This window comes from Palaemon carinicauda, unplaced genomic scaffold, assembly GCF_036898095.1.
Source record: "Palaemon carinicauda isolate YSFRI2023 unplaced genomic scaffold, ASM3689809v2 scaffold48, whole genome shotgun sequence".
In the NCBI taxonomy this organism is placed as follows: Eukaryota; Metazoa; Arthropoda; class Malacostraca; order Decapoda; family Palaemonidae; genus Palaemon; species Palaemon carinicauda.
In genome coordinates this window covers 314,175-326,450 of record NW_027171739.1, presented here as the reverse complement: position 1 = coordinate 326,450, position 12,276 = coordinate 314,175, and the positions used below count along the sequence as shown (strand labels likewise).

The window sequence follows — 12,276 nt, the reverse complement described above, 5'->3', positions numbered from 1 at the left end:
GGTATGGGGAGAAGGAAAACTCCAAAATCAAACCAAACAAGACCCCAACGGCGGAGCATCCCAGCGACGGCGGAAGAGGCAATGCCTGTCGGGCAGGTAACAAGGCGGGCCTTAACAAGAACCTGGCAGCCCGATGCAACCAACATAGGAGAAGCCGCCTGTCTCATATGTCTTGAGCCGCGGTGAAAATGGTGTGGGCCAAGTGTGTGTGCGTGGCCGTTGCAAAGCCACGACCACCCAAAACAATATACCCAGCTACTGGCACTCTGTCGTTTCCTCCACCCTTCTTCATCAGCAGGCTGATGGCTAACGACAGAACCCAATACTCGGACACGAGTGGGCGCCGACGACGATTATGGTATGAGAGTAGAGTGAATGGTTTCCTCTTTATTCTCTTGGGAATACCTACATTGATGACTGCGTATACAGGTAAACTCCCCACTGTGGGCAGATATATTGTCCAGTAACTTTGATGATGTTCTTACAAAAGGCCAATTTTGTTGGGTTGTGATTCCGTCACTTACCGTTATTTCAAATAAGGCTGTGTGTCCTGTTCTTCGGTTCTCTCATGAGCCAAGCATGAATGGATACTTTGGGTTAGGGGTTAGATCATACATACATACATATACCAAAGGCACTTCCCCAATTTTGGGGGGTAGCCGACATCAACAAGAAACAAAACAAAAAAGGGGACCTCTACTCTCTACGTTCCTCCAGCCTAACCAGGGACTCAGCCGAGTTCAGCTGGTACTGCTAGGGTGCCACAGCCCAACCTCCCACATTTCCACCACAGATGAAGCTTCATACTGCTGAGTCCCCTACTGCTGCTACCTCCGCGGTCATCTAAGGCATCGGAGGAAGCAGCAGGGCCTACCGGAACTGCGTCACAATCGCTCGCCATTCATTCCTATTTCTAGCACGCTCTTACAAAAGGGCAATTATGTTGGGTTGTGATTCCGTCACTTACCGTTATTTCGAATAAGGCTGTGTGTCCTGTTCTTCGGTTCTCTCATGAGCCAAGCATGAATGGATACTTTGGGTTAGGGGTTAGATAGACGCCCTAAATTTTATAGCCGAGGACTTTCTAAGGAAGATTCCCATATAAGTGACAAGCGTTTGTATTTGCGTAGGAACAAACTACTGTACTTATTTCAAAAGTAATTTGTAATTTTCCTAGCTATGCAAACTTGAATCATTACCTCTGCCAATAAATTTGGAAGGAGGTTATGTTTTACCCCCTGTTTGTGAACAGCTTCCAGGCCATAATTTTAATTGTAGGGTAATGAAACTTACAGGGATGAACTGTTATGTAAAAAAGCTGGAAATTATTAAATTTTGGAAGGTTACGGTCAAGGAAAATGTCCAATTCATGTAATCAGCCACAATTTCGTACATCGTTGTCACAGTGACTTCAAACTTGGTTTATATTTGAGTGTATGAAAATCAACGCACATTAATACATGTCAAGGTCAAAGGTCAAGGTTTAAGTGCAAGCTTCTGTGGTGAGGAATGCGCTATACTGAGTGCCCCTCTAGTTTATTAATATTTCCCACCTCATTCACGCGACAAGTCCTGACCAAGAACAGAGTGATAACAAAGGAGCTAGCTCCGACACCCTGAGCCAGGTGGGAATAATCTGCAACCATACAATGTTGCTAACCCCACGATATTTCATCAATTTTGTTGTAACTAAACAGAGGTAATCCTTATAAAGATCTCAGGTTTGTGTAGCTAGGAAAAATACAACTTATTTTTAAAATTTGTAGTATTTTGGTCGTTAATAATCTTGGCTTTTGATCGTATTCGTTCTGACCTAAAAACAAACCTCTTGTTCTTAAAACATGAGAAACTTCATTACAAAATGATATTCCTTGATTTTTTTATTTCCATCTACGTTTATCAATTTTACTGCCATTTCCTCTATTCATTCGGCTTATTCTATCCATATTCAATCTAATGAGATACTACCGCTAGAGTTATTGGGTCCCTTCACTGGCCAGATAGTATTATGCTAGATCCCTCGCTGGTTACGGCTCATTTTTCCTTTGCCAACACTTACACCGAATAGTCTGGCTTATTCTTTCCCAATTCTTCTCTGTCCTCATACACCTGACAACACTGAGATTACCAAACAATTCTCTTTTCCTCAAAGGGTTAACTACTGTACTGTATTTGTTCTGTATCTACTTTCTACATGGTAAGGATAGAAGAGACTCTTTAGCTATGGTCAGCACCTCTTTTAGGAGAAGGATACAGTACTCTAAATTCAAACCATTGTTCTCTAGTCTTGGGTAGTGCCATAATTGTACCACTGTCTTGGGTTAGAGTTCTTTCGCTTGAAGGTACACTCGGTCACACTTGTGTTTCCTTATTTTCTTTCCTCACTAGACTATTTTCCCTGCTGGAGCCCTTTGGGCTTATAGCATCCTGCATATTCAATGAGGGTTGTAGCTTAGCTAGTAATGATAATAATAATATTATTTACATGTAATTTTAACAGGTATGGACATTTTCCTAACCCTAAAATGATGGTCAGAGATTTTATTCTTGTGCCTCAGATATTTTGTTAGTCATTTCATTAGTAAAGAGTCTTTTCTTATGTATTTGTTTACACTTTTGATAACAATCTTCAATCAATCTTGGTCAATCTGAATGATCCATCTTCTTTCAGGATGTCTGAGAAACTAAGTTACTCAACTGAGGTGGATTAAATAGCGTCTTGCACAGTCTGCTCGTTAATCCTGTTGCTCAGACGCTTTCCAAACACAGAGCTTTTCCAGGTATGGTAATATACTCTTCCATTTAGTTCATTGGTTTCCAAGAGACCAGATGTAAGTTGATTTTCACTCTATAAAGGGAGGCTCTTAACTTCCAAACATCCAGATATACAAACGCATTTCCAACTGAAATTCTAAATGTCAGATATTTTATAAAAAGTTCATGATGAAACGCTGTAATTGTACAAAATTATTTCATTTAATGCAGAACTTTCATTACTTATCTGCTACCATTTTATATAATCCTTATACAGTATTAAGCTTCTGTGTGAAGTACAGTACTGTAAAGCACACTTATAAAACTACTTAACTAAGATTTTATTTTTGTAGACTGACCTAAAGTTGGAACTGACATGCCAAGAGGGAGTATTACTGCATTGTCAAAAGGGCTTATCAGTGTAAAGGTCACTTTCTATCCATTTCATGTTATTTCATAACATTTTCTTTCAGGAAATGTTTAGAATTAGTTTTTTATTCATACAATATATTGCTGAATTTTATATTTGACTTCTGGAGTAAAAATCCACATCATTATTTACTAAAATTTGAGATAATTTTTATGTAATGTCCCCAGTTTCCATTTAGTGCAGTGTGCCCTTTTGAAAGGAATTGGTGCATTAGTTAAAATTTGGAGGAACTTGTAGTAATAATAGCTTTGCTTCTTAGGTATTTTTATACATACCTGGATTTATATATTCTTTTAGATATTAGAAATTACTTTAGGATTGGAGTAAAGTGTCTTTTGAAAGAATTGGTGAACTAGTTAAAATTTGGAGGGATTTATAGCATTAATAGTTTTGATTTTAAGGCATTTTTATACAACCCTGGAATTATTTTATGTTTAAAAGTATATTAGAAATATTTTACGTAAATGCTACTATAAGAATTTCATACTCTCAAAAGCCTAAAAGTGTAGAGAAAATAAAGTCATTTATAAAAACATAAGGACAAGAGTAGTTGGAAAGAGGCCAATACTGTAAAAAAAAGAAAAAAAATATAATTGCATTTAGCAGAATGGTCAGCTTGGTTGATGCTGAAGATATACACTGGTTTAGAGACTCATTCATTTATATTTTCTTAATGCAATTTTTCTGTTTCACTAACATATTCAGTATAAATACTCTCTTTATAATTGGATTTTTAGTAATGAAGCAAAATTAATTTAAAATGATGTACTGTAGTGCATTTGTTTTATACACTTTATTTGACAACTCACTCTGTAACTTTATAACCAAAGTTTGAAACGATAGGTTGGTTTTTTAATATATTCATAAGCCGAAGGAATATTTGAGTTTTCAACACTTCCAGTTTAATGTATATAGTCATCCCCTGCTTATCGAGGATTCGCATATGAAACCTGACTATTTGTTGACTTTTCTAGTTGGAAATCAAAGTCATGGGTTCCAGGTTAGGCTTACCCTAAGTCAAAATCTAACTAAATTGGACTTACAAACAGCTTCTTGTAACCTATTAAGTTTGTAAGTTTAAAGACCTTCTGTACTGTTTATTTCTTCCTTTTGCAGATCTTGTGGAAGATGGGCTTCTCTCGGCACCCCAGATGTGTGTCCAGCAGTTTCCATCCTAATCGGAGCCTTGGTCTACTCGTTACCAGAGAAAGATGCTGTCCTTAGTTCTTAGCTGGTAGGTAAAATGGAAATTACCTGAGAGTTTTCTAGAAATATAATCCAAGAAATCTATTGCCTTGACTTCTCTAATCAATACGAAGTACTTATTTCTAACATTTAACGTCTCTCTTATACTGTAGATTCTGTTAACTTTTTTCTTGCTTACACTCGATACATTTGTCCCTTTCACATATTTATGAAAAGGTGAGTGGTATCCATATTGTAGATCAAGTAAGTAGTGTTCATAATTATGGTCATAATTACCCTGAATTAGTTTAGATGGGTTGTGTCCTTACAGTCGAATATTATGATTATTATTATTACTAGCTAAGCTATAACCCTACTAGGGAAAGCAGGATGCTATAAGCCCAATAGCTCTAACAAGGAAAATAGTTTAATGAGGAAATGAAGCTAGAGAACTCTAAACCCTAACCCAAGACAGCGGAAGACCATGATACAGAGGCTATGGCACTACCCAAAAGAATAATAGTTTGATTTTGGACTGTCTATCTCCTAGAAGACACTGGACACAACATCAACCAAGCTGATCATTCTGGTAGATGCAATTTTCATTTTCTTTCCACGCTTATGGTATTGATCTCTTCTTGTTAACTAAAAATATTTTTTAAATTTACACTTCATTAGTGAGTATCGACAATCGCACAGTTTACAAAACTAGAATTCTAAGTTACGACAAGGAAAAAACTACATTCTACACTTATAAAAAAAATGTAATTTTAATCGGAAATTCAACGTAGAAATATACTGTTCTCGGCCGTATTATTTTGTTTGGTCCAAAATAATATTACTATCATCATTAACAATACATGAACCATATTTATTTTACAATTGGTTATCTTGTATTTATCAATCTCTCATACAGCACCAACAGCACATGAAACTCTACGGAAAATACGCGACTTTGGCTTCAAATTGGTCGACCACCCGCCTTACTCTCCAAACGTGATCCCCTCCGACTATCACCTCTTTCCACAACTGAAGAAACATCTCAAGTGAACGAAATTTCATGAGTTTTCATAACCCAGTCAAAAAATAAACAATTACGATGATCTCAATGTGAAGCTGGGCTCTTAGGAGAGGATTCTATCGTGGCATAGCTATATCTTGCTCCCCCCAGATTGCTATTTTAGTCTCAGAGTTTAGAATCTACAAAATTTATCTTTATTTTCTAATTACTTTTTCATAAATATGCAACTTCCAGTGCACACTTGTCTTCTCTTCTGTCCCATTGGAGAATTCTGGCCACAGCTTCATTATAGTTTGCAGAATCAGCAAGTCAGTCCGAAAGCTCCATTCTCGAACGAAGTAGCAAGAAATACGCGTAAAGGGAAGGAACGATCACTGCAAAGACTTTTTCGTGAGGATTACAGTGTGCCAGGCCAGGCAGACGTGCAATACCCATTTCAGATCTGTTCCGTGGTCATGAACAAACAGTGAGAAATCAAAATTGTTCTCTAGTCTCAGGTAGTGCCATAGACTTCCACTGCCTTGGGGTAGAAATCTCTACTTGAGGGTACACTTGGGCACACTATTCTATCTTATAACTCTTTCTCTTGTTTTGTTTTTTTCTTTAAGGTTTTAGTCTTTATATGAAAGATTTATATCAATGTTGTATCCATTCTTAAAATATTTTATAATTGTTCATTACTCCTCTTGTACTTTATCTATTTCCTTTCCTCACTGGGCTATTATTCCCCGTGGAACCCTTGGGCTTATAGCATCCTGCTTTTCCAACTCAGGTTGTAGCTTAGCTAGTAATAATAATAATAATATATTTTCTTCTTTGTCATAACTTTCAAGTTTAGTAAAGTGTGTGCATATAATTGTGGTGTTGGTTGGCAGTGGTGTGACTGTAAACACATCCACTGTGAAGCCGATGGAGGTTGTACACGTTACTGGGTTTTTTGTGTGTTGTTAGCGAGAAGTGCAACTGTGCATTCCTCTTGCTATCCAAAATGGTGTTGACATGTAACTTGTGTTCTTTAAGGATATGTGTTAATGCTACAGATGATGGGAGAAATTACTTGACGTTTGTTACAAGATATTTCTGATAAGTATCAGAGATGGGGCATTGTCGTAAGTGACTCTTTTTTTAGTTAATTGTTACTTATGTACCGACTTGGTGGTAATGGTGATTGTGTAATGACATGATAATGATTATTCTTATAATTATTGGTGTGAGTTTATATATGTTTATGTTATGTGGTGATTACCCATGTTTCTGCTGTATTGAATAAGTAAATTGTTTGTGGTGTTGGTATGTTTTATTGACTTGTTATACTGTAATTCTTACAGGTCGAAATAAAGTTTTTATTAAGACAACCCGAGTTTATGTGGTATCCAAGCAAGCATTTCAGCAGTACTCAACATGACAGGTAAAAAGGGCAGCTCTACTGGAGAGGACAACATTGCTGGGATGTTACTGGAGGCACAGAAGAAGGCAAAACAACAGAGGGGAACTGTTAAGGCAAAACTAAAGCATAAGCTTGGTATTTTTCATGAGTAAAGGTCCCCAACTCACAGATTCGGACATTTGGACCTTTTCAAATCAAAGATAATGTAAAGAAAAGAACAACTGGGAAGGCCTATGGGGATATATTCAATTATATTGTCACATGAGGCATGTACATTGATGTTGTTGATGAATATAACAGTCTTTTAATGTGTTTCAGAAGATTCACAACTGTTCATAGCTATCCTGATACTGTGCACTGATTGAAGCTCACAAATAGTATTGGCAAATAAAGACCTGAAGAGTGCCATTAACAACAATGGGACATGCATGAGGTCACTGAATTTGGAGCAAAAGAAGGCTTGAAATGGAAATTTATTCGTTCAGCAAATGCTGTATGGCCAAACGGTGCGAGGCATTAGTTAACTAAAAAAAGGTTTCTGTTATTGCTCGTAGGGGCTACTATTTTAATATTTAGGTGATTTACAGAACTTTTTTTGAAATACCAGACTTGATGAATGGCAAGCCTATTGGATTGAAACCTGGTATAGATGTGGAATTAGGACCATTGTGTCCAAACTATTTACTTTTGGGTACAGCATGAAATAGAGTACCATCTGTTTCATGGTCTACTTCAGGTGACACTAAGAAGTGTTTAAACTTTATACAAAATGTTGTCAACACTTATTGGAGTAAGCGGCAGAGAGATATCTTCACACTCATTGTATGGTGAAAGTGGCACTCGGAAAAGAGAAACATACAAGTCCGTGATATCGTTATAATAAAAGATAAAAATGTTGTGTGAGAGTAATAGAAAATAGAACAGCTTGTAGATACAGAAACAGGCAGAAATAGTCAGGCGAGAGATGTGAGAATTGGATGCAAAATACAAAGACCAGAAAAATACTAGAGACATAGTGACAGTTATCAATACTGTAGATCTGTTCACAAGTTAGTGGTGTTGCCACCCGTTGAGGAGCAATAAAAGTGGCAGGAGTGTATTATCAGTTACAGACACTAATAATTATTATTATTATTATTACTAGCCAAGCAACAGCCCTAGTTGGAAAATCAAAATGCTATAAGCCCAAGGGCTCCAATAGGGAAAAATACCCCAGTGAGGAAAGGAAATAAGGAAATAAATAAATGATGAGAACAAATTAACTATAAATCATTCTAAAAACATCAACAACGTTAAAATAGATATACATACATACATATACCAAGGCACTTCCCCCAATTTTGGGGGGTAGCCGACATCAACAAATAAAAAAAAAAAGGGGGGGGGGGACCTGTACTCTCTACGTTCCTCCCAGCTTAACAAGGGACTCAACCGAGTTCAGCTGGTACTGCTAGGGTGTCACAGCCCACCCTCCCACATTATCCACCACAGATGAAGCTTCATAATGCTGAATCCCCTACTGCTGCTACCTCCGCGGTCATCTAAGGCATCGGAGGCAGCAGCAGGGCCTACCGAAACTGCGTCACAATCGCTCGCCATTCATTCCTATTTCTAGCACGCTCTCTTGCCTCTCTCACATCTATCCTCCTATCACCCAGAGCTTCCTTCACTCCATCCATCCACCCAAACCTTGGCCTTCCTCTTGTACTTCTCCCATCAACTCTTGCATTCATCACCTTCTTTAGCAGACAGCCATTTTCCATTCTCTCAACATGGCCAAACCACCTCAACACATTCATATCCACGCTAGCTGCTAACTCATTTCTTACACCCGTTCTCACTCTCACCACTTCGTTCCTAACCCTATCTACTCGAGATACACCAGCCATACTCCTTAGACACTTCATCTCAAACACATTCAATTTCTGTCCCTCCATCACTTTCATTCCCCACAACTCTGATCCATACATCACAGTTGGTACAATCACTTTCTCATATAGAACTCACTTTACATTCATGCCCAACCCTCTATTTTTTACTACTCCCTTAACTGCCCCCAACACTTTGCAACCTTCATTCACTCTCTGACGTACATCTGCTTCCACTCCACCATTTGCTGCAACAACAGACCCCAAGTACTTAAACTGATCCACCTCCTCAAGTAACTCTCCATTCAACATGAGATTCAACCTTGCACCACCTTCCCTTCTCGTACATCTCATAACCTTACTCTTACCCACATTAACTCTCAACCTCCTTCTCTCACACACACTTCCAATTCTGTCACTAATCTGCCAAGCTTCTCTTCTGTGTCTGCAACCAGTACAGTATCATCTGCAAACAACAACTGATTTACCTCCCATTCATGGTCATTCTCGTCTACCAGTTTTAATCCTCGTCCAAGCACTCGAGCATTCACCGCTCTCACCACTCCATCAACATACAAGTTAAACAACCACGGCGACATCACACATCCCTGTCTCAGCCCCACTCTCACCGGAAACCAATCACTCACTTCATTTCCTATCCTAACACATGCTTTACTACCTTTGTAGAAACTTTTCACTGCTTGCAACAACCTTCCACCAACTCCATATAACCTCATCACATTCCACATTGCTTCCCTATCAACTCTATCATACGCTTTCTCCTGATCCATAAACGCAACATACACCTCCTTACATTTTGCTAAATATTTCTCGCATATCTGCCTAACTGTAAAAATCTGATTCATACAACCCCTACCTCTTCTAAAACCACACACTTTTCCAACTACGCTTGACAAACTAATACCTCTTGAATTACAACACTCATGCACATCTCCCTTACCCTTACAGTATATAGTGGTACAATACATGCACAAACCCAATCTACTGGTACCATTGACAACGCAAAACACATATTAAACAATCTCACCAACCATTCAAGTACAGTCACACCCCCTTCCTTCAACGTCTCAGCTCTCACACTATCCATACCAGACGCTTTTCCTACTCTTGTTTCATCTAGTGCTCTCCTCACTTCATCTATTGTAATCTCTCTCTCATTCTCATCTCCCATCACTGGCACCTCAACACCTGCATCAGAGTATTGTGTGTCCCATTGACAAAATGCATACACTCACTTTTTGACAAGCTGCTACACTCGGTGTTAACCTGCTGACAACATCCTATTACAGTACACACCTGTGACCTTCTGGTGCATGTTGGAAATCTAATTCTGATTTATTTAGATTTTTCACAGCAATTTCCAGGCTCAGTACCTGTACTGACCCAGCATTGCATACCTCAGCCTTAGTATCAGTTACAATTTCTGATGTGCACCTTTTTTATCTTTTAATAAATGAAGCTAACATTCATGGTCAATTGCATGTATGGCGCAGCAACAACATTGGACACATCTCAATCAGACCTCCCAGCCACTGACGTCGTCTTCAGCTTTTTAGCCTGTTGCCGCTAATATCACTCGCAGAAATGGTGCTTATTGTACCATCCAATGCGACCTTGCTAGGCATGCGACTTTTTCCCCATAATAATGGTTTGCAAATTGTCAGATTTTTCCGCAGTAAAAACATAACCCAACGCTAGCGGAGAAACTGGCAGAGCCTCTCAGGTGCACAAAACTCGCATTTCACTTTTACCTTGTAGCTGGATTTTGTCACATCTCTCTTATTTTTCTGGTATATTGTAATTACAGCTGCTTATTCTAACTGTGGCATACCTGATTCCTCGTCCCCCTTGATGCCTGCCTCGTTGAACTGCCTTTGCTCCCCTTTTTGTATGGGATATCTACATTCCTGTGCTGCCTCCTTGAATCTCATTTTTTCCAATGTTTCACTAATTCAATTAGATTTCTCAGAGGGTTCTGAAGTATCCTGTTATAGCTTTTGATTCAGTATGCCAATGCGTTTTCACTTGAATCATCACTGCATTTATGGGTACGCAAACACGTACTCGATGGCTTCCCACTGGGACCTGTAGATTTATTTCTTTCGCTGTTTCTCCTGTTTGACATCCTGTGAAGAAATTATCCCTCAAAACTGCTATGTTCGCTGTCTTTGGAGAAATTTTCATTGGTCATCAAAGGCATCGTCTACCCTTAAACCATTCCTAGTGGCTGAAGAGAATTTAGTGTCTATGCTCCTTGTCATTTGTCTTTCCAGAGTAGCCTGATATTCATTACTGCCTCATCGCAGAGGAACTTACTGATTTTTATCCAATGCATAGATTGCTTACAGTGTCTGAAATCCTCTGTTGAGACTTCATATATGATATGCTTACTATTTCCCCTGCCTTGTGCTGGATTATTCCAACCTGCTTGAACTAATGCATGTAGAAGTTTAGATCCATAGCCAGTCTCTCTTCTGCTGTTTCTCATCTTACTAATGTAGGGGTGTAATTCAGCAATCTTCAGTGAAACCCCAACAATCTGCGAAAGTAATATTCCTTCAGTGCACCATGTAGGATACTCTATTGGTATTATTATTATTATTACTAGCCAAGCTACAACCCTAGTTGGAAAAGCAAGATGCTATAAGCCCAAGGGCTCCTATAGGGAAAAATAGCCCAGTGAGGAAAGGAAATAAATAAATGATGAGAATAAATTAACAATAAATCATTCTAAAAACAGTAACAACGTCAAAACAGATATGTCCTATATAAACTATTAACAACGTCAAAAACAGATATGTCATATATAAACTATAAAAAGGCTCTTGTCAGCCAGGTCAACATAAAAACATTTGCTCCAACTTTGAACTTTTGAAGTTCTACTGATTCAACTACCCGATTAGGAAGATCATTCCACAACTTGGTAACAACTGTCATAAAACTTCTAGAATACTGTGTAGTATTGAGCCTCATGATGGAGAAACGCCTGTGTATATAGAATTAACTGCCTGCCTAGTATTACGAACAGGATGGAATTGTCCAGGAAGATCTGAATGCAAAGGATGGTCAGAATTATGAACAATTTTGTGCAACATGCATAATGAGCTAATTGAATGACGGTGCTAGAGATTAATATCTACAGTAGATCAGGAATAAGAAATTTTATAGACCGTAAGTTTCTGTCCAACAAATTAAGATGAGAATCAGCAGCTGAACACTAGACAGGAGAACAATACTCAAAACAAGGTAGAATGAAAGAATTAAAACACTTCTTCAGAATAGATTGATCACCGAAAATATTGAAAGACTTTCTCAATAAACCATTTTTAGTGCAATTAAAGAAGACACAGACCTAATGTGTTTCTCAAAAGTAAATTTGCTGTCGAGAATCACACCAAAAAATTTTAGTCAAACTTAAAGAAACATTATCAATACTGAGATCCGGAGGTTGAGGAGCCACTGTCCTTGACCTACTTACAATCATACTTTAAGTTTTGTAAGGATTCAACTTCATACCCCGTAATTTGCACCATGCACTAATTTTAGCTAGATCTCTATTAAGGGATTCAGCAACCCCAGATCTACATTCAGGGGATGAAATTGATGCAGA

The 12,276-nt window shown here is 38.3% G+C and overlaps 1 long non-coding RNA gene across 2 annotated transcripts in view; it reads left to right on the top strand.

Moving 5' to 3' along the window:
• Positions 1-6,086, top strand: part of LOC137636988 (uncharacterized) — a 36,515-nt gene extending 30,429 nt beyond the window's left edge. For both annotated transcript variants that reach the window (XR_011043330.1, XR_011043329.1), the window contains exons 3-5: positions 2,672-2,780; positions 4,301-4,418; positions 5,286-6,086. This is a non-coding gene — a long non-coding RNA (uncharacterized lncRNA). The remainder of the gene's footprint in view (positions 1-2,671; positions 2,781-4,300; positions 4,419-5,285) is intronic.
• The last annotated feature ends 6,190 nt before the right edge of the window (positions 6,087-12,276 follow it).